We start from the raw sequence: 24,022 nt of genomic DNA, 5'->3' as shown, positions 1-24,022 counted from the left end.
CTAAAAGTCACTTTTATTATTTTTACATCTGCACAATGCCTTTAACTCCTGGCGCGCCGGCGCCCTTTTGGGACCGTTGGCAACGACACCGCGGGGCGTCTTTGACGATTTATTACAAACATCACAGGAGAGTCCTTAGACGCTTTAAACGCCGCATTTTCATGTTTTTGCCTTTTTTGTCTTTCACCGCCAGACACGCACGTGGATTTGGTAGAAAAATGTTCTTAATTATCACTTTTTTTTTTTTAAGAAGAGAAATGTCTTTTATTACGATACAAAGCCAAACATGGTGACACGGGCCTCGGTATTCATGTAGACCAATATCAGGCTGAGCTCAGGTGCCTCCAAAGTGCTCGCAACGTCAAATATTTCACCAAATATCAACTTCCTGACTCTGACGTTGGCTGGGAATCATTATTGAAACCATACGTTCATCCATGCAAGGCAGGTGCAGGTGCAGGGGGGGGGCTCCAGACCAGACCACATCAGACCAGACCAGGATCAGGGGACTTCCACAAAGTAGGATTCCTTTTTTGAAAAGGAATATTTTGGTACTTGGAGCAAAGAAAAGCTGTTACCGACATCTAAATTGTTGGTTTTGGTTGTTTTTTTAAACATGATTAGAGCCCTCTAGACATTAGATAATACCCCTAGAGTCACTGACACGCCTATTACCGATTATAGTAAACATCATAAGAGAAAATTAGATACAGTAGGCATAACAAAACTTGTGAATGGCCTTCTAAATACCAGGATGAGAAGGTCCTGTCTTCTTTCTGCGACTAGGTAGTCCAGGATGAGAAGCCATTTTGAAAAGGTGGGGTCTTTTCAGCAGCGTGTTGACTTAAAGGGGTTCCAACTTCTTACGTTGTACTTTTTTTTTTTTTTTTTTTTTTTAATTTTTTTATAAACATCAATTTGTTTTTTATTTTGGAGAAAAAATGACATGCCTTTTTCAATTTCCACCTGGCGATAAGAAGGGCTGATGACGACTAAGGAAATATGACGACTACCAGGAGAACCAGACTAAGAAGGGGGAGGAGCCATCAGCTGTGGCCCAGCATGGTGCGCTGTATTCGGGCACACGCTCCGAGCGGTCTCTGGCAAACCTTTAACACTTTTCAAACATGGCGGTGCTGGCGTTTTAGGTGGCTGTAATAAATATATTTCGCGCCCCCCAACTGACCTCCGGAGTTGCTGGTCCTCGACTGTGAGCTCCGATAGATCACATGACAGGAAGCTATGAAAGGTTCCAATCAAAGTGACTGAAAGTTATGTGACCATCAGGATAAATACACCAACCCTGACAGGAGCCTCACAAGCCAATTGGAGCATCACACACACACACACACACACACACACACACACACACACACACACATACACACACACACGCTGATGGCCGCAGCAGGCGCGCAGCATGCCAAGAGTCCAGAAGATGGAAGCAGTCTGGATCGTAGCGGTCCAAGAGCTTAGCAGGGAGTCCACAAACTGCTCAAAGCTGACATTTGTGCCTCCAGGAGGCAGCAAACATGGATGGACGGGAAGCCTCAGACAGGAACACGCTGTCGTTTTCATCTTCTTTCATTGTTTCTCCATCGTATCTTCTACAGGACTTTACAATCATGGCCGCCGTGCAGCGTGTGTGTGTGTGTATGTGCGCGCTATAACCATCTCAGGTTGTTGTTAAATCACACACTGATTGCTTTTATGTTCCATCGCACTGATTTTTATTCCACCCCCCCGCCCCCCCACACTTCCGCCACCAAACGCTGCGTTTTAACACGCGTGAATATTAAAACATCGTTTGGTCGCATTCCTCTGGAAATCTCATCAAGCGCCGACATCCCGCTCTTCCCTTCGCGGGCTTGAACAACACTCAAAGGTGACAGCTGACGCAAAGTGGGCGGGGTCAGAATGCACTCTGGGCAGAAGAACAGGACTTGGGAGAAAAGCCAAAGAAAAAGCACAGGAGGACCGTTGATGCTGACGCTCATTGGTTCCAGAATTTTATAGTTTACCACCTCTTACATGTATTTTTACCATGATTAGAGCCCACTAGGCAGGAACTAACACCCCTATAGTCGGCTTTCCTTTCGGGGCAGCATATTTCTTGCGGTTTGCTAGGTGCTCAAGCGCTAAGGAACATATTTCAAGAATTCCCAATACAATATGTCATGTATATAAAATAATATTGAAAAAATGTGGGGCGAGTGGTTAGCGCGCAGACCTCACAGCTAGGAGACCAGGGTTCAATTCCACCCTCGGCCATCTCTGTGTGGAGTTTGCATGTTCTCCCCGTGCATGCGTGGGTTTTCTTCGGGTACTCCGGTTTCCTCCCACATTCCAAAAACATACTAGGTTAATTGGCGACTCCAAATTGTCCATAGGTATGAATGTGAGTGTGAATGGTTGTTTGTCTATATGTATCTATCAGTGTTTCAGGACCCTGGAGAGTAGAAATCTTGGTAGGACTTAGCGCTGCTTTGGCTACCTTCAGGCCAGCATTTAAGAGGAAACGCGTACCCGGCGAGAGAAACCATGGCGTTGGTCCACCTGTTAGCTTCGCCACAACCTTTAAAGCAACAAAAAAAAGCCCCCCAGATTATTCCAAAATGAAGCTAGCTTTAGCATATGTGCGCGTTAGCGTACCTCAAGCGACTCCGTTTGTGGCATGTGATCAGAAAAGGCTTCTTCCTCATGACTCTCCTAGAATAGCTGACTAGATGAAGGATGGACAGTGACACGATCGGCACCAAGATCATGTTGGAGGTCTTTGGAGCTGGTCTGGGGGTTGACTTTGATTCTTGTCTCATCTCCTTATCTGAGATGTTTCAACTAGAACTGTTCCTGTGGTCTTCCAGTTCCTCAGAGTGGAACCTGACCGGAAATATCTGAGCTAGCTTTGGTATCCTTCACCTCGACCATGATCTTTGCTCTCAGGTCATGTGACAGTTGTTTTTAGGCTAGCGTGGTGCTACTCTTCAGAGAAGATGCAACTTGTAATTGGCGCCTTTCTATGATTGGCTTCACTTGCGTGTGAAGGTCAAAGGTCAGTGAGCTTACCAAACACATGTTGGCCACCAGTCCAGGGTGTACCCCGCCTCTCGCCCGAAGACAGCTGGGATAGGCTACAGCATCCCTGCGACCCTTGTGAGGAAAAGCGGTAGAAAATGAATGAATGAATGAAAAAATATGTATCGATAATAAAAAAAAAGTGTTTCAGGACCCTGGAGAGTAGAAATCTTGGTAGGACTTAGCGCTGCTTTAGCTACCTTCAGGCCAGCATTTAAGAGGAAACGCGTACCTGGCGAGAGAAACCATAGCGTTGGTCCACCTGTTAGCTTCGCCACAACATTTAAAGCAACAAAAAAGTGTTGGTCCAAACTTTCCTAAATTCTTACGAGTGCGTCTCTCTCGCTCTCTCTCTCTCACACAAATCTCATTTATTGAGTTGACTGTTTTCTTTGAATATTTATCATCCGCCGCTGTTTGATTATGCACGTCGACGCCACGGGTGAAAGACGTTCGACAGGATAAAAATATCTGGAGTGCAGAAATTACCTGGGGAGGAAAAGACTAGCAAATATTCTCTTTTTAACGCCATGTAATTTAAACAGTTCACGTCCAGATGTGGGACACGCTCGGCGGAAGAAAAAGCGACTCGCTGGCGTGCCTTCTTGCGGAATCGCCGGGTTTGTTAAGAAACGCGTCAACGCGGTGGCCGGCGGTGATTCTTTTAAAGTGCCGTCGACGTCCTCATTGGGCCCATTCCTGCTTTGGACATATTTATCCGATGGAGGCAAAGCATGGCGGCTCGTTTAAAGCCAACACGCGTGTTTACGCTCATCAGCCGCCGTCATTTGTCACGAAGACTGTTGGCGTCAACACAATCAGGAAAGACATGTCGGATACTTTTAGGAATGTTGCCTTTCCAGTCAAACGGGTAAATATTTTAGCTTTGTGAGCATATTGAAATACATTTTTTTTTCTGGAAAGGCCGGGGTGGGGGTACGGGGGGGGCTCTATCAAGGCCAAACAATTTCAAAGTGCAAGGAAATGAAGTGTTAAATTGTGACTCTGTGTGAAGTAAACGTGTAGAAATGGCAAGTTGGCGGAGCGTGCTTGGAAGCAAGCGAGTTAGCTTAGTTTAGCAAAGCATGCTAGTGCGTGATAGACGGTGTCGCGTGAGCGACTCGGGCAGGATGAGAGAGCTCCACACAAAAAAAAGTGAATCATCTTTTCCCTGTTTTATATCGATGAATTCTGTCCAATGAGAAGTTGCCGGATAACAAGTGGATGAAGTTGCTTTTTGCTATGAGAAGTTCAGGGACTCTGAGTATGGATGACAAGCATATGTTATTTTATTGCGAGAGAGACGGAGTTCAGAGTTGAGAGGTTCGGCGGAGAAGGGCTAGCTTGCGGCATTGCCATAATGCTGGGATGTTTGATTAGCTGCTAAGCCAGTCACTGCGGCGAACACAGTTGCCTATAAAGCTTCTTCTTCTCTTCTTCATATTTGATTTCATTAATAGATATTGAAAAAAAAATACATCAAGAAAAACAAAGATGCATATTTTTGCTTTTGTTTAAAATTTAATTATTATTATTATTTTTTTAATCCATGGATTCTAACACAAAGCTGACATTTTTTACAGTTTACCTTTTATTGGGGCCAGTCTAAGGCACTACCAGAACTAAGTTAAAAGAAGCTTTCAGTTTTTGTTGGGTGGCTATAACCTGTTAGCATGTAGCATGTTAGCATGTTGGACGTCTTTCAACATGCGGCTCTACCAGGAAAGGTCGGGTTGCGCCATCATTCAGTAATGCTGCACTGCTAAAACTATGGCAATCTAGCAAGATGTTATTATTATTATTATTATAAGGATTCTCAGCAGGAGGGAAATATACGTTTAAGAAAAATCAAGCAGCTATAATAATAATAATAATAATAAAAGCAGTCAGCGGGTTAGCATGTTAACAAATGTGTGAGTCTCGGTTTCATGTTGCATTGTTTTACTCCGTGTATTCCTGTGTTAATACACCATTTTTTTTTTATCATCTTTTGATTGTTTTTCCTCAAGGGGGAATAAAATAAAAGCTAAAGTCTGCTTTTTTAATTCCCTTTTAGGTGGAGTGTGTGTGTGTGTGTGTGTGTGTGTGTGTTCCTTCCACTCAGGGCACTTTGTGTTGATTGCTGACTGTGAGCATAAGAAGCATGCGGCGCTGCAAATAATTGTTCTTTTCATGGTAAGAAAGGCCACATCAATTAAGGCTGAATAGTCTCCTTAGTTATTAGAGTACAGCTCAGTGGTTTGCCGTCACCGCTATCGGTCGGCGTGTGATGTTGATGTAACGGCGACATGAAAAATAGCGCCGATATTTGTGAGTCAGCGAGTCACGGCGGCGTCGGGGAGAGGAAGACGGCAATTAAAAGAAGAGCTCAAAGAAGCCGATTCATGTCGGCCTTTTTAAAACGGCTCGCTGGTGGATGCTTGAAGCAATTACACAGCAGTGATCTTTCTCTTTGGGGCTCCATTGTGGAGCGCTGCCTGGGGACTCCGGTTTGAAAGCGGAGAAGTCAGCTTTTATTCCCAATAAGCAGCCGGCAAAATCCACTAAGCGCTGCCTTTTGAAATATCCACAAGTAGGTGTCACAATCTCTCACCGAAATAGACGGGCAAAGCGTGAGCGTGAAATGTAGCAAACAATCTAACACAACGTAGCACATAATCCTGTTCCGCTACGTTACGTGCTTCATGTTTCAGTCGTGTCGCTGGCGACGCCCTCGTCTAGCGCTGAGAGAGGGAGCTGCACGCTAAAGCCACCGGTAGACCGGGGGGTGTCCCCACTTGGTCCGGCGAGGGCCGCATCCAGAAGAACGAAGAGGATCCTCTGGGAGCTTTGATGCATTTGGGACATTAAAGATGCTGAAAGGGATCCACGTAGGTCAACGTAGGCTACACCGTTTGAACACAACGTTCTCATGGTGGTTGGGGGCATTGGTGACCAGGTGAATTAGAATAGTATGGATCACTACTCATGAACGCATTTGATTACAATATGGAAAACTCTCCGACTATTTGTCTGTCAGCACCCCATAATCGTCTATCCGTCTAACCGTCCATCCATCTGTCCATCCGTCTAACCGTCCATCCATCTATCTGTCTAACCATCTATCTGTCTAACCGTCCATCCATCCATCTGTCCATCCGTCTATCCATCTATCTGTCTAACCATCTATATGTCTAACCGTCCATCTGTCCATCCATCCATCTGTCGACCTGTCCATCCATCTATCCATCTATCTGTCTAACCATCTATCTGGTTAACTGTCCATCTGTCCATCCATCTAACCGTCTATCTGTCCATCCGTCTATCCATCTATCTGTCTAACCATCTATCCGGCTAACCGTCCATCTGTCCATCCGTCTATCTGTCTATCCATCTATCCGTCTATCCATCTATCTGTCTAACCGTCCATCCATCCATCTGTCGATCTGTCCATCCGTCTATCCATCTATCTGTCTAACCATCTATATGTCTAACCGTCCATCTGTCCATCCGTCTATCTGTCTATCCATCTATCCGTCTAACCATCTATCTGTCTAACCGTCCATCCATCCATCTGTCGATCTGTCCATCCGTCTATCCATCTATATGTCTAACCGTCCATCTGTCTATCCATCTATCTGTCTATCCATCTATCTGTCTATCCATCTATCTGTCTATCCATCTATCTGTCTATCCATCTATCTGTCTATCCATCTATCTGTCTATCCATCTATCTGTCTATCCATCTATCTGTCTATCCATCTATCCGTCTATCCATCTATCTGTCTAACCATCTATCCGGTTAACTGTCCATCTGTCCATCCATCTAACCGTCTATCTGTCCATCCATCTATCTGTCTATCCATCTATCTGTCTATCCATCTATCTGTCTATCCATCTATCTGTCTAACCATCGATCTGTCTAACCGTCCATCCGTCCATCTGTCCATCCGTCTATCTGTCTAACCATCTATCCGTCCATCCGTCCATCCGTCCATCCGTCCATCCGTCTATCCGTCTATCCGTCTATCTGTCTATCCATCTATCCATCTATCCATCTATCTGTCTGTCTATCCGTCTAACCGTCTATCCGTCTATCTGTCTAACCGTCTATCTGTCTAACCGTCTGTCTAACCGTCTATCCGACTATCCGTCCAGCCGTCCAGCCGTCCATCCGTCCATCGGTCTAACCATCTATCCGGCTAACCGTCCGTCCATCCATCCATCTATCTGTCTAACCATCCATCTGTCCATCTGTCTAACCATCCATCTGTCTAACCATCCATCTGTCCCTCTGTCCATCTGTCCATCCATCTAACCGTCTATCCATCTATCTGTCTAACCATCTATCCGGCTAACCGTCCATCGGTCTATCGGTCTATCCATCTATCCGTCTAACCATCTAACCATCCATTCAAGGAGTCAGCTGTCTGTCTATCCATCTATTCTGTCTGCAGATCTAGTGTCCATTCTTCCGTTTATCTACTGTATTGTTCTATGGGTTTATCATCTACAGTATTTATCTTTCTACCTATCGGTCTATAGTGTCCATCTATCAGCATCTATCCATTTATCCTTCTATTGGTCTATTTGTCCATCGGCCTTCATCAAGGTCGTCTGTCCATTTAACTATCCACCTATTTGTCCATCAGTCTAGTCATCCATCCATCCATCCATCAGTCTATGGGACTAACCGTCCATCTGTCCATCCGTCTACCAATGGATTCATCCATCTCCAGTATCGGTCCAAATGTGTAAACATCCACCTAGTTAGCTTGTGAGGCAAATACAACAAAGTGGCTACCTGCATCCAAACATCTTCCTCTTGCGTTGTTTGGCTGCAAATAGAGGCGATGAGATGATTAGGAATTCTTTGATGTGGCGTAACGTCCTCATCTGAACATCTCTCCTTTCTTTCTTACATTTCAAATCTCCCCATTGATACATTTCACGCCGCGTCTATTCATAGCCACACTGTTTATGCCTCAGATTTCATGACCTCCCATTAAGAGCATGAGGAGCGCTGATGTTGTTTCACGATAGCCGTGCCCCCTGACCCCTCAGCTGTCCGTCCTGGATGAGGATTTGGATGCGGTCTAAGCGAGTGCGGCCAAGAGCGGGATGAGGGACGTTAATTGGAGGACGGAGGAAGGGAGCGCTTCCAAAACGGGACACAATATCACATCAAGTGTGAATGCCCGACTGGCAGCCGTGACGCTCGTGTTGTCACGTGCCGACATCTTTATTTGGATCGCTGTTTTAAAGGCGCAGTCGAGCCGGGGTGGGACGCCGGCACACTCGAGACCCCGTGCCGCTCACAGCCGCCAGGGGGCGTACCACAGTTCCAGAAAAGATGAATGCCATCATTTCTCGTCAGAAGAATATTCTTTGAAGCAACCCTAATTTCAGCTAGCATCAAAACATTGATTCTGCTTTTCTTCCTGTTTTGGTTCTCAGTGGTTCTCTTTCACTTGCCTTCTTCTCTCAGATTCTCTGTTGCTTGTTTTTCCCTCATAGGCGCCTCTTTTCTACACTTTGATGTTGTTTTCACCTCTAAATTCAGCCTGCATAGGCAAGACGGAAATGTCCCAATACTTTTGCTCACATGAAAACTGGGCATCTGATGGTTTCCTGTCCTGGGCGGGCCTTTAAGGGATTTGTCATCTAAGACCGTGGAGATGATTCCATGATGTTCTCCGGGTACTTTCCTCCCACATTCCAAAAAGATGCACGTTATTTTGATTGGAGACTCTAAATATTCCATGTGAATGTGATGCTCCTGGGTGGCTCGCCTCTCGCCCCAAGAACGGGGATAGGCTCCAGCATACCCACTCTGCCCAATAAGGATGCTACTGGCTGGCTCGCCTCTCACCCAAAGACGGCCGGGATAGGCTCCAGCATACCCCCTCCGCCCAATGAGGGTGCTACTGGCTGGCTCGCCTCTCACCCAAAGACGGCTGTGATAGGCTTCAGCATACCCACTCTGCCCAATGAGGATGCTACTGGCTGGCTCGCCTCTCACCCAAAGACTGGGATAGGCTCCAGCATACCCACTCTGCCCAATGAGGATGCTACTGGCTGGCTCGCCTCTTGCCCAAAGACGGCTGGGATAGGCTCCAGCATACCCCCTCTGCACAATGATGCTACTGGCTGGCTCGCCTCTCGCCCAAAGACGACTGGGATAGGCTCCAGCATACCCCCTCTGCCCAATGAGGATGCTACTGGCTGGCTCGCCTCTCGGCCAAAGACTGGGATAGGCTCCAGCATACCCACTCCGCCCAATTAGGATGCTACTGGCTGGCTTGCCTCTCGCCCAAAGACGGCTGGGATAGGCTCCAGCATACCCCCTCTGCCCAATGAGGATGCTACTGGCTGGCTCGCCTCTCGGCCAAAGACTGGGATAGGCTCCAGCATACCCACTCTGCCCTAGTGAGGATAAGCGGCATAGAAACAGGATGATTGGATGGTCTATTTGGTGTGGAGAATAAACTTGTTTTGTTTTTGACGTACTTAAAAGTTGGTCTTCTTCCTAAAGTCGAGCTAAACGTGTGTCGGGTCCGGTGTGGAGCGCGGCGGGAGGAAAGAGGGTCAGGGATTAGAGGCGAACATTCCCCTCGACTACCCGAGCTCGTCTGATGCTTTGTTGTCACGGCGCCAGCGACAAGGTCCCCCCCCCCGCTAGCCCCCAAAGTGAGGGGGCTTCTTTGATTCATACTTAAGCTCACATCAGAGCACCTGAAATATTCATACACGCCGCGCTCGCCAGCCAAACATCAGCTGATGCCCCCCCCCCCATCCGGTTTATCAATGGCTCGCCGTTCAAATATTGGGAATAAATGTAGCAAACAGAAGAGCGGGCGTCATCAGATTTATTCCCGCCCGCCTTGTTTACCGGTTCACGGAACGCTGCACGCAAACAGAATGCAAATGTCTTTGATTGGATCAGGTGACGCCGAGGTAATTGTATTTGGAGAAATGTCCAACATCCCCCCCCTCTTCCCCCCCACCAGCCACTCCACCGGCGTCATTATCAGTGGGGGGTTTTCTTTATGAGATCCATCTTAAACAAAAGCTATCATCGCTCCTCTTCCTTTGTCACATGCGGATGTGGATGCATCTTTAATTTCCTTTCAATTAAAAGTAAATACACGCCTTTATTCCCACCCCCCCCACTGGGAAATCCAAACAAGGGGAGTCAACACGAGCCGACAGGTGAGGAATATTCATTTAAATCTGCCAGACGTTTGCTCCTTCCCCTTTTTTTTCACGCTGATGATGTGATTCAACAGGCCTTCCATCAAACGGCCGCGCCAATTTGGAGCAAAAAAAAACATTCCTCGTCTTGTTGGGAGCGTCAGCCCAACAACAAACTAAAGTCGCTCATTAGGCCGCCGTTAATCTACGCCTCCCGGAGACACCGTCGTTTTGATCACACGGACGCCAGACATCTCACCGCTCGTCATCGCCGTCGCCGTCGCTCCCTGACGGCCACCGCTGGGACTTCGTCAAAACTTCCTTCACAACTTTTCCGGAGCGCACGACACTGACGGAAAGTTGGCCGTGTTCGGCTTTCGGACGACATTTCGGGATGAAACCGAATGTGACATTGAAATGAATCCAAAGTAGAACAAAGTCAATAAACCAATTGGTTTCATCAACCAATCAGATTGCACGTTGCTGTAGCGTGGATCCAGGTTGCTTCCCTTCTTTTTATTGGACCTGCAAATTATTTTATATTACAGATTATTTCACATGGGAAGAAATATTGTTGATGTTTTTATGTATTCACTTTATTATTATTATTATTATTATTATTCTAATTAATAGAGATTAATTGTTTCCAGTCCCAACTGAGTTAAATGAATTTCCGTGATATAGGATTGTTTACGATGTTAATACATTTAATATTTAGTATTTTATGACTTTGTAACTCGACCAGTCCAGGTTGTACCCCGTTTTTAACATTAGAGGCTTACAGACAAGAAATAACACCCCTATAGTCAGCTTTACACATGTTATTCATTGTTTCGGTCACATGGTGCAGCTATTATGAGGCGGCAGTTAGCCTGAAGTGTACTTCCTCTAAACTTAAGAAGCTAAAAAGGGGAAGTTGTTGCCTTGGTGTTAAGCTAGAGTCATTACAATACCGCATATTGCGTGTATGTACACAGGCTAGCGACGACCACAGGTCAAAGGTAACGCCACATATTGGAGCTTTTTGTTTGGGACGCTCCTGTAGCATTCCTTGTAGCGTTCCTTTCCATGTTGCCATGTGACACCAACGCACCAGGAAGGATAGCCCCCATTCTGGGTCCAGTCGGGGTGTCCCATGACGTGTTCATTGGCTGCCTCTCTTCACCTTTTTCATATCCGTCCAACACAGGAAATAGAAGAGGGCAAACTTCCACAATAAAAGTACACTTTTCCTTTTAAGTGAGCAAAAGAAAGGTCACACCCCCCCTCGACACCATCCCCCCCACCCTTCTCTAAGTGTTTTTAGTTTTTTTGTGCTCTCGACGCAAAAACACGTCGCCACCCGGGATGTTTTTCAATGTGTGTGGGGGGTCTTTCAGGGAAGGGGGCTCATGCAAAATGAATACGGGTGGCACATTTTATTGAAGTTTGATTTAAAGGAGGTGGGGGGTAAAAAATGATGAAAATGCAGGACAGACAGCGAGAGAAGGGGGTGTGATGGTGATGGTGGTGATGGGAGGGGGGGGGTGTTGAGAGAAAGAGATGTTGTCATAAATAATTTTCCTCATATGCAGCCGTGCCGATGTATGTTGCGTTGGTGAATAATGCATCGGGCCGCCGCATAATTAGGACAACAACACTATTCTCTTCCTGGCATAACTGCACCCCCCCAGTTCCCCCCCCCCCCCCTCGTCAGTAATGGATGAAGAGGCCACCTGATTGATCTGTGAAGAAGCTCTCTAAATGGCCTTCAAGTGCGCCTGCTCTTCCTCACGCCGTCGCTTCCTTTCTTCTTCTTTTTGTCCTAAATGATATAGGCTATCATTTCAATGCTCATTATCATTTAGACGGCAAATAAGCAAAAGGTAATGTGTCCTCCAAGGCGGGCGGGGGAGGGGGGGGGGGGGACCGGGGGTGCCGTGTTGGCGTGCACTAATGTGCACGTTGGCTTCGCACATTCATTACGGGCCTCCACGCCGCCACCGTGCCGCCATCCATCCTAACGCAAAGTGACACAACGCTGGAGAGAAGAGACAGCAAAGTAGAGGAGCTTATTATTTCATATATATATTTATATATATATATATATATGGGGGGGGAGATAACACCTTTTTGGAGGAATTGCCTTGAAGCATTATCCCCCAGACAGGCTACACGGCTAATCTGGCGCTGTGAGCCATTACGCTGCGTTTATCTGTGACCCCTCTCTGCTTCCATCATTACGCTTTAAAGTCCATAAAGTCTGTTTAGACAAAGATGGAGGCATTACCTGCGTGCTACTTAGCGGCCCCGCCGTGCACGCTGGATATTAAATATCCTTTATCTTAAACGCGCCCTGTAAGCCGATATCTCCGCGGGCCGCCCGCCCGCCTGTCCGCCTGCCCACGATAGTGCAGGTGTAATAAATACAGGCGTATCGATGGGCCGCTTTGTCCGCTTTGGTATTTATTTTCGGAGGACAGATACGAGCTACAAAGTCACCAGATTAAGCACTCGGACCGCACCGCTGCTTTAGGTGCTCATATTTATGTATTTCTATACGCTGGAGGCGTGGGAAAGACCATACACATGCTTATGCATGTTGCATCGCCACCGCTTGACCTCACACGTGTACTCGTGCCTCCCGAGGCCTTCACAGGGGGGCCTTCCTGTCCACATTGCGTTCACCTCTACGAGATGTTACGGTCAAATTATTCCCACCATAATTAATATGAGGGCTGTCAGCATGCAAGATGATACACGGGGGGGTCCAGCGTGGGTCCAGCGTGGGTCCAGGTTGCTTCCTTTCTTTTTATTGGACCTGTAGATTATTAATCTAGATTATTAAAAATTAATACATTTAATATTTAGTATTTTATGACTTTGTAACTCGACCAGTCCAGGTTGTACCCCCGTTTTTAACATTAGAGCGTTACAGACATGAAATAACACCCCTATAGTCAGCTTTACACTCATGTTATGTTATCATGTTTCGGGTCACATGGTGCAGCTATTATGAGGCGGCAGTTAGCAGTTAGTGGCGGGGGGGTTGGGGGGGTATTGATGGGAAGATTTTCAACTGAAAAGTGGAAAAACAAAATAAGTCTCATTTCATTTCTACTTGGTTACGTTCTTCTGCACCCTGTGTGTATGCCAGCAGCCCCGCCTCCACCCAGCCTGTAGTAATGACAAATGACAAAAGGTCTCACGCCGTTCATGTCCTTGTTCTATGGCTGACACACGGGATTATTCCCTACATATCATCCATCGATTGTGCGATTGATTCATTCCTTGATGATCTTCCCAGTCCATGACAAATCCCCATGCTGGTCCTGGCTTAGAGCAGGGGGGGTCCAACGCCAAGATGGGGGGCAGACTCAGCCCTGGAAATGATACATGTCAAAAAGATTGACAGTTATTGGACTATTTTTGATTGATTGATTGATTTGTTTAAAGGGGATATCTCCCTGCAGGTCAACATGGCGCTGGTTCTCGCGTCATCTAAACGTGTTCTCGTTCTTTATTTCCAGGGACACAACGCAGGTCAGCTGACCCAAACTGTGGCAGACAGGATGATGATGACGCGGATGCGGACCCCAGCAGGAAGCTAACAAGTACGTAAAACACCAGCAGGCATGACCACTTCAGCGTGGAAAGTGGGGCTCGTATCGCTCCTTTCTCCTCCTTTTTTTAACGAGGTTATCGCAGCAGACCCACTTTCCTCCAGGTGCCCCCCTCCCCCACTCACCCCCTCTCCTCGGGCGCTCCCAGTTACCTCCCCAGCTTTCATTACCTCTCGGAGGGCAGGCGGAGCGAGCCGGCTGGGAAGACGGCGCGCGTCTGGCGGCTCCTCGCCCGCCGTCCCCCGAGCGGCGAGGTCAATGAGATTAACCTATGGCGGCTTTCTTCCTTCATTACGCACTTCAAATTACACCTACTTACACCGCCTTCATATATGGGCTGATATCTATTTAAAATCTAATCCCTTTGGGTGGATTTCCATTTCTCTTATGTTCCCGCCTGCGGGCGCCATCCGGGAAGGTGCGAGAACCTCGGCCCCGCACGAATTAACGTACGAATTAACTTGGAACTCCTCCTTTTTCTTTTATTGAACACTCCCACACTTTTGTCACCTTCACACTCTTTCCTCTTCCTGTCGGATATCCTTTCTTGTACGTCAGGAAACGCCCCCAAAATCTCACCATCCACGGTTGCTTGCAGGAATACCGTTTTCCAAGAAAAAATGTTGGCCTTATTCTGAAGGAAATGGAGGCGGTCCCAGGGCTGGGTGCAGTCTACCTGCGACAACGTTGGGGATTCGTACATGGCGAGTGCAGCCTCGGTGCGGATTTAAGATACGTAGATGTCGGAATTCCATAAAGGAGGAAGTTTGGCAAGCAGTCGCTTGTGGATGTTAGGATAAGGATACACTATACCGGATCGTTACAAGGAAGACCGATAGAAGACGTTTTACGTTTATGTGCATTGGAATTCCGTGCTGTGTGTAAATGGATATTTTCCGTCCATGTGTTGGCGTTCCCAGCAATGACTGGGGTCACGTTGTGGACGTTGTGGCTCATGTTTGGATTTTTGTTAGGAAAAAGCCGCCTCCCCAGAGAGGAGTATTCCTGCTGGTGTTATGAAAGCGCACGTAAACACCTCCCGTGTTCTAAACAACTTCTGCCTCATGTAAAAAAAAAAAAAAAAAAACGAAACCGCAGGAGGTGCCAGGTGGCGCCTCAGCAGACGTCCGCTGCGTGACACGCTACGCTAAACAAAGGAGCCGTTTCATCCGACGCCCGCATTCATTTGTCGATGTTTTATTATATTTATGTTCTTCAGCGGCTCTCTAATTGCTTACGGCTGATTGGCTGATGTCATCATGTGGTCCCAAATACACGCATGTGGGGGCCCATGTTGCCTCTACGAGCCCCAGATGCTGGCCTGGCTCCAAATGGGGGGCTGGCCCTCAAAGATGAGTTGAGGAGCACCGTCATCCAGGAAAAACCGGGAGTAGAAGCGCTGCCCCCCAGATGAGGCATTCAGGGCACCTCCGACTGGTTGGAGGCCTCAGCAAAGACCCGGGACACTGGCCTGGGAACACCTCGGGGTCCGGGCTGCTGCCCCCGCGACCCCATTTCCCTCGACGGACTGACAAAGATGATCCGTCCATCACTGACCCCGAGCGAGGGGGGCGGGATCAACCCGAAACGGAAGCGTTGTTTAGCATCACGCTAACACGAGCCCGTTAGGCCATGCCCGCTTTATCAGTGACGGGGGCGTGACCACACGGAGGAGGCACCGAACTTCCTGGTTATGAATAGCCGGCGCTGAAAGGTCAGCGCCATGACAACCGCGTGATGGATGTCAGCGGCGGCCAATTAGAGGCCTCTGCTGCACATGCTCGTTACCGCGTGTGCTTATTAAATCTAATAGTGTGTGTGTGTGACCTGCAGCATTTTTAATCCCGCAATCATTCACCTGTTTTGATGTGGGGGGGGCGGCGGGGGCTCGTTAGGTACGCTGGGAGACCAGCCCAAAGGTCACAGACGCACAACTTGAACGACTTTCCCTGCCATCCAGTAAAGAACAATAGAGTGCTTGCTTTCAGGAATGCAAATGTTGCCAGGTTGTTTTGGAACGCCCCCCCCCGCGCCCCCCAACGGGACCCAACACACACACACAAGCTGCTTTGAGGAAAGTGGGACACACACACTAAAGGCATGAATAAGAGGAAGCACATTTTTAGTTGCGTATTATTTGGCCCCTTTGAAACTTGCACACACACACACACACACACACACGCACACACGCAATAAAATGAGTTTCCTTCCAGGAGTCCTCTCACTTTTTAAGGCCACCTTTGGTTGAACTTATGCTTCTCTTTTTTCCTTGTGTATCCGCTCTGAAATTATAGATGAGTATAATAATAATAATGTCATTTTCTAGCCGAATCTTAGTCATTACCTGCACTAAAGTGCTTCTAATTGATACCAGCAGAGAGATAATGATTACAATGCCCTCCAGGAACATATTATTGCAATATTAACCTTTGTATATACTTTTATGCACAAGACTCGGGCACATTAAGGGATGTGTAAATCTTCCTTGCGTGCGCTAATGCCATTAGAAAAGAATGGATACTCGGAGGTGTGCCCTTTCCTTGATTAAGTGTGTCCAAGGCTTTGCGGCCATCTGCGGAAAATGGATGATGTGGAAGTGCAATTTCCCAACATGACTCTCTCTCTCTCTCTCTCCCTCTCTCCGCTCACCGGCGGGGGCAGGCTTCCCTCCGTGCACACCGGCCCCCGCGTGTGCCGGAAATAAACTTGGATCTATTTTGTTTGAGTGCCGTGTGCGAAAGCAGCCGTCCCAGCCGAAGGGGGTCAGAGACGTCCGCGTTGTGCTCGTTAGGCGCACTTTTATCGAAGGATGCGGCCTTCATGTTCAGCAGAAACCTTCGGTTTTATTTTAAGACGTGTAGCGAAGCCTGCTTTTGGATCAGTGACATTGAACGTAGCATATTCCCTCCAATAACTCAGACCAGCTTCACTTCACTAGCGTTTTTGTGGCTTTATTTCAAGACGTGTAGCGAAGCCTGCTTTTGGATCAGTGACATTGAACCTAGCATATTCCCTCCAATAACAACTCAGACCTGCTTCACTTGATGAGCATTTTTGTGGCTTTATTTTAAGACGTGTAGAGAAGCCTGCTTTTGGATCAGTGACATTGAACGTAGCATATTCCCTCCAATAACAACTCAGACCAGCTTCACTTCACTAGCATTTTTGTGGCTTTATTTTAAGACGTGTAGCGAAGCCTGCTTTTGGATCTGTCCAAAACCGTCAGTGACATTGAACCTAGCATATTCCCTCCAATAATAATTAAGACCTGCTTCACTTGACGAGCATTTTTGTGGCTTTATTTTAAGACATGTAGAGAAGCCTGCTTTTATTTTTCACAAAGTTGTCAAGGTTCCATTTGAACCCAAGCATATTCCCTCCAATAAAAACTGCAAAAATGCTAGTCAAAGGATTTTTACTGCTTTATTTTAAAACATGTAGCGAAGCCTACAAAGTTCACACTTATTGAACACACTGAGTATACTTACTGAAGTGTACTGCCAGGAGTATTCCATTTGTATGTCCCCTTTATTAGTGCTAGCTTGATGACGTGTGTTAGCGTGTTTGCTAGCACAGCTGCAGTAGTACGCTCTAGTGCATGTAGTATTTTTGACCCCAAAGCCTTCAGTGTGATTGGTCCTCACGCTGAGGACATGATGCTTCCCATCACCGCAGAAGGTTTGACCTTAAGGTCATCCTGCAGTTGCAGCTTTTGGCCTCAAGTGGGGGCTCTGCCCCTGTAGAAGGCACCCAGCCCAGCCATCAGTACGCTGGATGGTCTTTAGCGTTATTCCACCTCCAGGCCAATGTTGGCATTATTTACCTGCTGATGGCGCAGCATCAGGAGCACGCTGTCTTGCCCAAGGACACTTCCACATGAGCACGGGTGGATGGAGGATCCAACCGGCAACCTGAGCCATGCTGCCCCCAAATAGAATTATTATGTTTGTCATAGATGAGTAGTAACATGGGGATACATCTCCTGATCCGGCATACCCCGAGAACCGGAGAAGTTGGAGAATCGACCCCGGATCCTTCCCGTCTCCTGTGTCCCAAGCTCCCAAAGAATATGACCACTGTAGTACCAAAAACGTCTGATCACGTTCAATACCTGCCAGCTGCCACTGAGGCTGACCTTTTGGTTTTTCTTTAAATGCTTAGCTTTGAAAGAGACAAATGTCTTATTTTGAAAGGGCTGCATTGGACTTGGCTTTCAGAGCAAAATGTTGTTTTTATTTCTTTTATGATTTCAAACAAGCCCTCATCCTTGACGGGTCCACTTCTAAAGTTTTTGACGATGACATCTTTAAAGCCGGCCAACCTTGAGTGTATCCCCCCCCAACCCCCCGGTTGTTGTTTTTTACTGTCCTGTGTGTTTTACTGTGGTCAGGCCGACACTCCCCATCCTGGGTGTTATATCGTATTTTAGCCATACATCAACTTTCTTCCTAAATCATCCCTGGAAAGCTTTTTAGAGCTCTAGTCTCCAAAAGTCACTACTTTTTATCCAAATACATTGTTGCTAAAATCCATATTATTCCATATTTTTTCCATATTCCATATTCTGCTAAAACTGCCACTTTTTTCTCGCTCGGCGATGACTTTATTCTTGTAAAATTCCAGCTGGTTCTTCCATTTCTTTGTGATGATACATAATGAAATATCATTCATCCATCATTGCGATGTAAAACCGATATCAGCCGATCCTGATACAGATACCGATATGTGTCACATGACATCTCTCCTGTGGTGGGATGAAAAAAATATTGTTTTTCGTAATCGGGAAAGGGCTGCACGGTGGTCTAGTGGATAGCGCGCAGACCTCACAGCTAGGAGACCAGGGTTCAATTCCACCCTCGGCCATCTCTGTGTGGAGTTTGCATGTTCTCCCCGTGCATGCGTGGGTTTTCTCCGGTTTCCTCCCACATTCCAAAAACATGCTAGGTTAATTGGCGACTCCAAATTGTCCATAGGTATGAATGTGAGTGTGAATGGTTGTTTGTCTATATGTGCCCTGTGATTGGCTGGCCACCAGTCCAGGGTGTACCCCGCCTCTCACCCGAAGACAGCTGGGATAGGCTCCAGCACCCCCGCGACCCTTGTGAGGAAAAAGCGGTAGAAAATGAATGAATGAATGATCGGGAAAAAAATCTGATACCGATATCGATCGATATCACGTATTTATCCTGATATCGGGATGATAATTATTGGACATCAATTGATTTATTTTTTATTTATCTTAAACCCTGAAGTATTTAATGTATTTTAGGTTCCTTTAACATAAAGAAATAAATACATTAAAAAAATAAAGTGTTGATGTACAATATAGCCAAGCTCGTTTCAACAGCAGGAGAAACATAGAAAATGTGTGAAAATTATCCAATGCAAGGAAGAAGAAAGTTGCTCGGCCTTCATGTCTCACTGCAGAACACTCAATTCCCGGCAGGTGGACACGCGCACACGCACACGTGCACACGCACACGTGCACACGCACACAGTATAGTACGCTAGGTCATCCCATTGTGGTGGTTGTGTCAGTGGTGCTAGTGGGTGGACACCAAACCGGGAAAATGATGCTTTTGTTTGGATGTAAGGTGAGATGGGTCGTGTCCTTTGGTGGGGAGGCACCACCTTATCTTTACCCCCTCCCACCTAGCTCATGCACCTGAGATCCAAGCACTGATTTGTTGTTTGGCTTCTGCTTCCACTACAACTTCTCACAGCGCTTTGGAATTCTTGGGACACTCTTCTTAGCACACTCCTCCTGTAGACAAATAGTATACTGATACCACATACACAGTACATAGTACAGTATACTGATGCCACATACACAGTACATAGTACAGTATACTGATGCCACATGTACAGTATACCGATGCCACATACACAGTACAGTAAACTGATGCCACATAAACAGTACATAGTACAGTATACTGATGCCACATACACAGTACACAGTAGAGTATACTGGTGCCACATACGCAGTACATAGTACAGTATATTGATGCCACATACGCAGTACACAGTACAGTATATTGATGCCACATACGCAGTACACAGTACAGTATACTGATGCCACATACGCAGTACACAGTACAGTATACTGATGCCACATACGCAGTACACAGTAGAGTATACTGGTGCCACATACGCAGTACACAGTAGAGTATACTGGTGCCACATACGCAGTACACAGTAGAGTATACTGGTGCCACATACGCAGTACACAGTAGAGTATACCGGTGCCACATACACATTACACAGTACAGTATATTGGTGCCACATACACAGTACACTGTACAGTATACCGGTACCACATACACAGTACACTGTACAGTATACCGGTACCACATACACAGTACACTGTACAGTATACCGGTGCCACATACACAGTAAACAGTAGAGTATACCGGTGCCACATACACAGTACGCAGTAGAGTATACCGGTGCCACATACACAGTACACTGTACAGTATACTGGTGCCACATACACAGTACACTGTACAGTATACTGGTGCCACATGTACAGTATACTGGTGCCACATACACAGTACATTGTACAGTGTATACTGGTGCCACATACACAGTACACTGTACAGTATACTGTATTTGTTGACTTGTACACAGAGCGAAAAGGATGATGGTAATATTTACTCCTCTTCTTCATCATGGCTCCTGGTTAATGTTGACTTTTTTCTGTGGTGTATGTAGCATAGCATAAGGTAACAGGCAGGAAGCTTTCCTTGACACCAAGCGTCTCCTTAATAGGAGCTGCACACACCACCGAGGGAGGGGTGCTTTTGTACGGGGCGGCGGTAAAAAGATGAATTTTAGCGTTAGCGTCCCCAGCAGGGAGTTAATGTAATCCTGCAGCGCACGAGGGCCGCACCAAGCAGGAAGGAGCGCAAAGAAGGAGGAAGTAGACCGGAGGAGGCGAAGGAAAGGCCACAGGAAGACAGGAGTAATGGCGTGCGTCCAGCGGAGGTCACCACTGGTCTACAGGTTCTAATTATGTGCTAATAGCCGCTGAGGAGGTCATTTGGAGCCATTAGGCAGCGCCTGTAGGTCGTTAACGGCCCACAGCATCACCCGGCCTCCTTAATGCTCCCTGCGAGGCCGTTAGCGCTCCGTCACCGGCCAGCTAGCTGCCTTGTTACCGCGATTAGCCACCAATTGATAGCTAATAGTAAAATATGATGGCAAGCCGAGCAGGAAATATGGACTCTGCTGGAAAGGTGAGGTGGCGGGAGGCGAGGGGCGGGGCCCCGATGCAACGCGGGAAGATCACGGCTGTCTGCTTTTAGGGGCGGCGATGCGCTGCGATGACTGTTAGCTCGTGCTAAATCTCTCATATCGTTTTTAAATAAGGCAAAACAAGACGAGGTTTGTAACGCAAAGGTTTGGTTTTTGCTCTTTTTTTGGGATTTTGTGTCTACACAAGGTGGCGACGCCATCTACTGGCCTGGCAAGGACATGACGGGTTTGTCAAACTAGCTTTGTTTGTTTGCTATCGTTTTGATAAGTGAACTTAAAAAAAAAACAGACACTAATTAACTTTTTACAACCTGGTGTCGCTCAATGACGCTCACGTCTGATTTTTATGGGCCTGCAAGGAAGCAAGACACGTTTGATGAAGTTGAACTGAAACCTCAAAAAGAAAACATAGACTAAATGTTGACCGTTTACTAGCGGGTATCGGACAATGACGCTCACGTCCGATTTTTATGGGCCTGCAATGAAGCAAGACACATTTGGTGAAGTGGAACTGAAACCTTAAAAAAAAAGAAAACATAGACTAAATGTTGACTGTTTACTAGCGGGTATCGGACAATGACGCTCACGTCCGATTTTTATGGGCCTGCAAGCAAAGCCTGTTATAAATTGATCTTAAGTAGTTTGACATTTTGTGTAACCATGGTGATGTGATTTAGTAACAAAGCTGAAAATGGCCACTTGACTTGACGTACATGTAGCATGCTAGCATCCTGCACAGCTACGTCGGACCAGAGGAAGGCAACCGGCAGACCTACGGAAAATCTACGCAGAAATTTTTTGTGTTTTTTTCTTGCACAGTAGCTAGCTAGCGCGGTTTCTAGAGCGTCAGTTAGCCTAGCGCTGTTATCTACGCGATCGACGTGAGTTATCCCGAGTAATACATTTGTTTACGACGTTAGCAAAACTCACCAGGCTACGACGTATGAGGAGTTTTTGCAGCCCGGAATGTGGATATGGAAGTTGAGGAGGCGGCAGTCGAAGATTTCTCCACGCACCTTCAGCAAGAGTGGAGAGGCTCTTCAGCGCAGCCTCCATTATTATCCGTGACAGGACGCACAGACTGACAGCCAATGTTTATCTTTCTGACAATCCGCCTCGCGTTGGTGTGACTCACTCCAACTACGCTGCAAAATCACAGGCACGTTATTTTGGTTGACTTAGCTTTGTGCCACATAAACGCTATCCTTGCTGCTGATTGGACGAGGACATGTCCCAGTGGCATCACAGCTGATGTTGGTATCAGTAAGAAGGCCCATACCAAGCATCTGGACTATAAGGAGAAAAGGTTAGTATCGGTATCGGATATGTCTTTACTGACCCCTACTGGACGTACGTAAGAACATACAGTCGCTAACCGTGTCAGCTGTCTTCGGAAGATATCGTTCCTTCTGAACAAACACGTGTCCCACAGAGAGAAATTCTCACACGTCTGCTCCGGCCGAGGTGGAAAGGTCGTCTCAAGGGAAACATTTAGACTTTGCTTCAAGTTACTCCTCGCCGCCTGAGGCGCCGCCTCCTCGCCCGCCGTGTTTGCAATAATAGTCACACGGCGAACACTGGCGGATGAGCCGGATCTAAAAGAAATATATACACGGGCTGCTCCCTGGAACAGGAAATGAACAGCGCTAAGTACCCGAAGCCACCCTTCCAGCACCCCCTCACAGGGGTCTGGGGGGGGGGGGGTCTTGTCATGGCTGCTCAGAGCAATCATCGTTAGCATGATGATCAGGGGGACGCTATTAACTTATATGTGGATCCAAACATATGGATCCAAATATATGGTTCAGAGTATACGGTTCAGAGTATACGGATCCAAGTATACGGTTCAGAGTATATGGATCCAAGTATCCGGATCCAAATATGTGGATCCAAGCGTATGGATCCACATATACGGTTCAGAGTATACGGATCCAAGTATCCGGATCCAAATATGTGGATCCAAGTATACGGTTCAGAGTATACGGATCCAAGTATCCGGATCCAAATATGTGGATCCAAGCATATGGATCCAAATATGTGGATCCAAGCATATGGATCCAAATATGTGGATCCAAGCATATGGATCCACATATACAGATCAGAGTATACGGATAAGAGTATACGGATCCAAATACGTATGTGGATCCAAGCGTATGGATCCACATATACGGTTCAGAGTATACGGATCCAAGTATACGGTTCAGAGTATACGGATCCAAGTATCCGGATCCAAATATGTGGATCCAAGCATATGGATCCAAATATGTGGATCCAAGCATATGGATCCAAATATGTGGATCTAAGCATATGGATCCACATATACGGATCAGAGTATACGGATCAGAGTATACGGATCCAAATATGTGGATCCAAGCGTATGGATCCACATATACGGTTCAGAGTATACGGATCCAAGTATACGGTTCAGAGTATACGGATCCAAGTATCCGGATCCAAATATGTGGATCCAAGCATATTGATCCAAATATGTGGATCCAAGCATATTGATCCAAATATGTGGATCCAAGCATATGGATCCACATATACAGATCAGAGTATACGGATCAGAGTATCCGGATCCAAATATGTGGATCCAAATAAGCCATGGCAATAAAGACATTTGCCCTCTAAAAAAACAGGACGTGAACGCACAAAAACCCCCACAAACAGGGCTGTCAAGTTTTAATCAGATTAATCAGTGTTCAGATTAATTCACCATGAATAATGCAACATTTGCACCCCGTTTTTAAAAGAAAGATCTCATAGATAAGAGGACACACACTTGAACTTATTATTTTTTTTATAATAAAGTTGCCATGTTGACATGAACACGTGCCCCCCCCATAAAACCCTCCCCAAAAATCCAGAATAATCCAATGAGAATTCCCAAAGGGTAGAGTCGGGAACAATCCAGCAGC

General features: G+C 46.7%; 1 protein-coding gene across 1 annotated transcript in view; it reads left to right on the top strand.

Annotated features, from left to right (window-relative positions):
- The window catches only part of znf536 (zinc finger protein 536), a 290,819-nt gene that overhangs the window by 54,169 nt on the left and 212,628 nt on the right, over nt 1-24,022 (top strand). The window contains exon 3 of the mRNA XM_058078806.1: nt 13,758-13,841. The gene's annotated coding sequence lies outside the window, so the exon portion shown is untranslated. The remainder of the gene's footprint in view (nt 1-13,757; nt 13,842-24,022) is intronic.

Source organism: Doryrhamphus excisus, chromosome 7, assembly GCF_030265055.1.
Source record: "Doryrhamphus excisus isolate RoL2022-K1 chromosome 7, RoL_Dexc_1.0, whole genome shotgun sequence".
Classification (NCBI taxonomy): domain Eukaryota; kingdom Metazoa; phylum Chordata; class Actinopteri; order Syngnathiformes; family Syngnathidae; genus Doryrhamphus; species Doryrhamphus excisus.
Note: the sequence above shows the minus strand (reverse complement) of the source record. Positions and strands in the feature narration are given on the sequence as shown.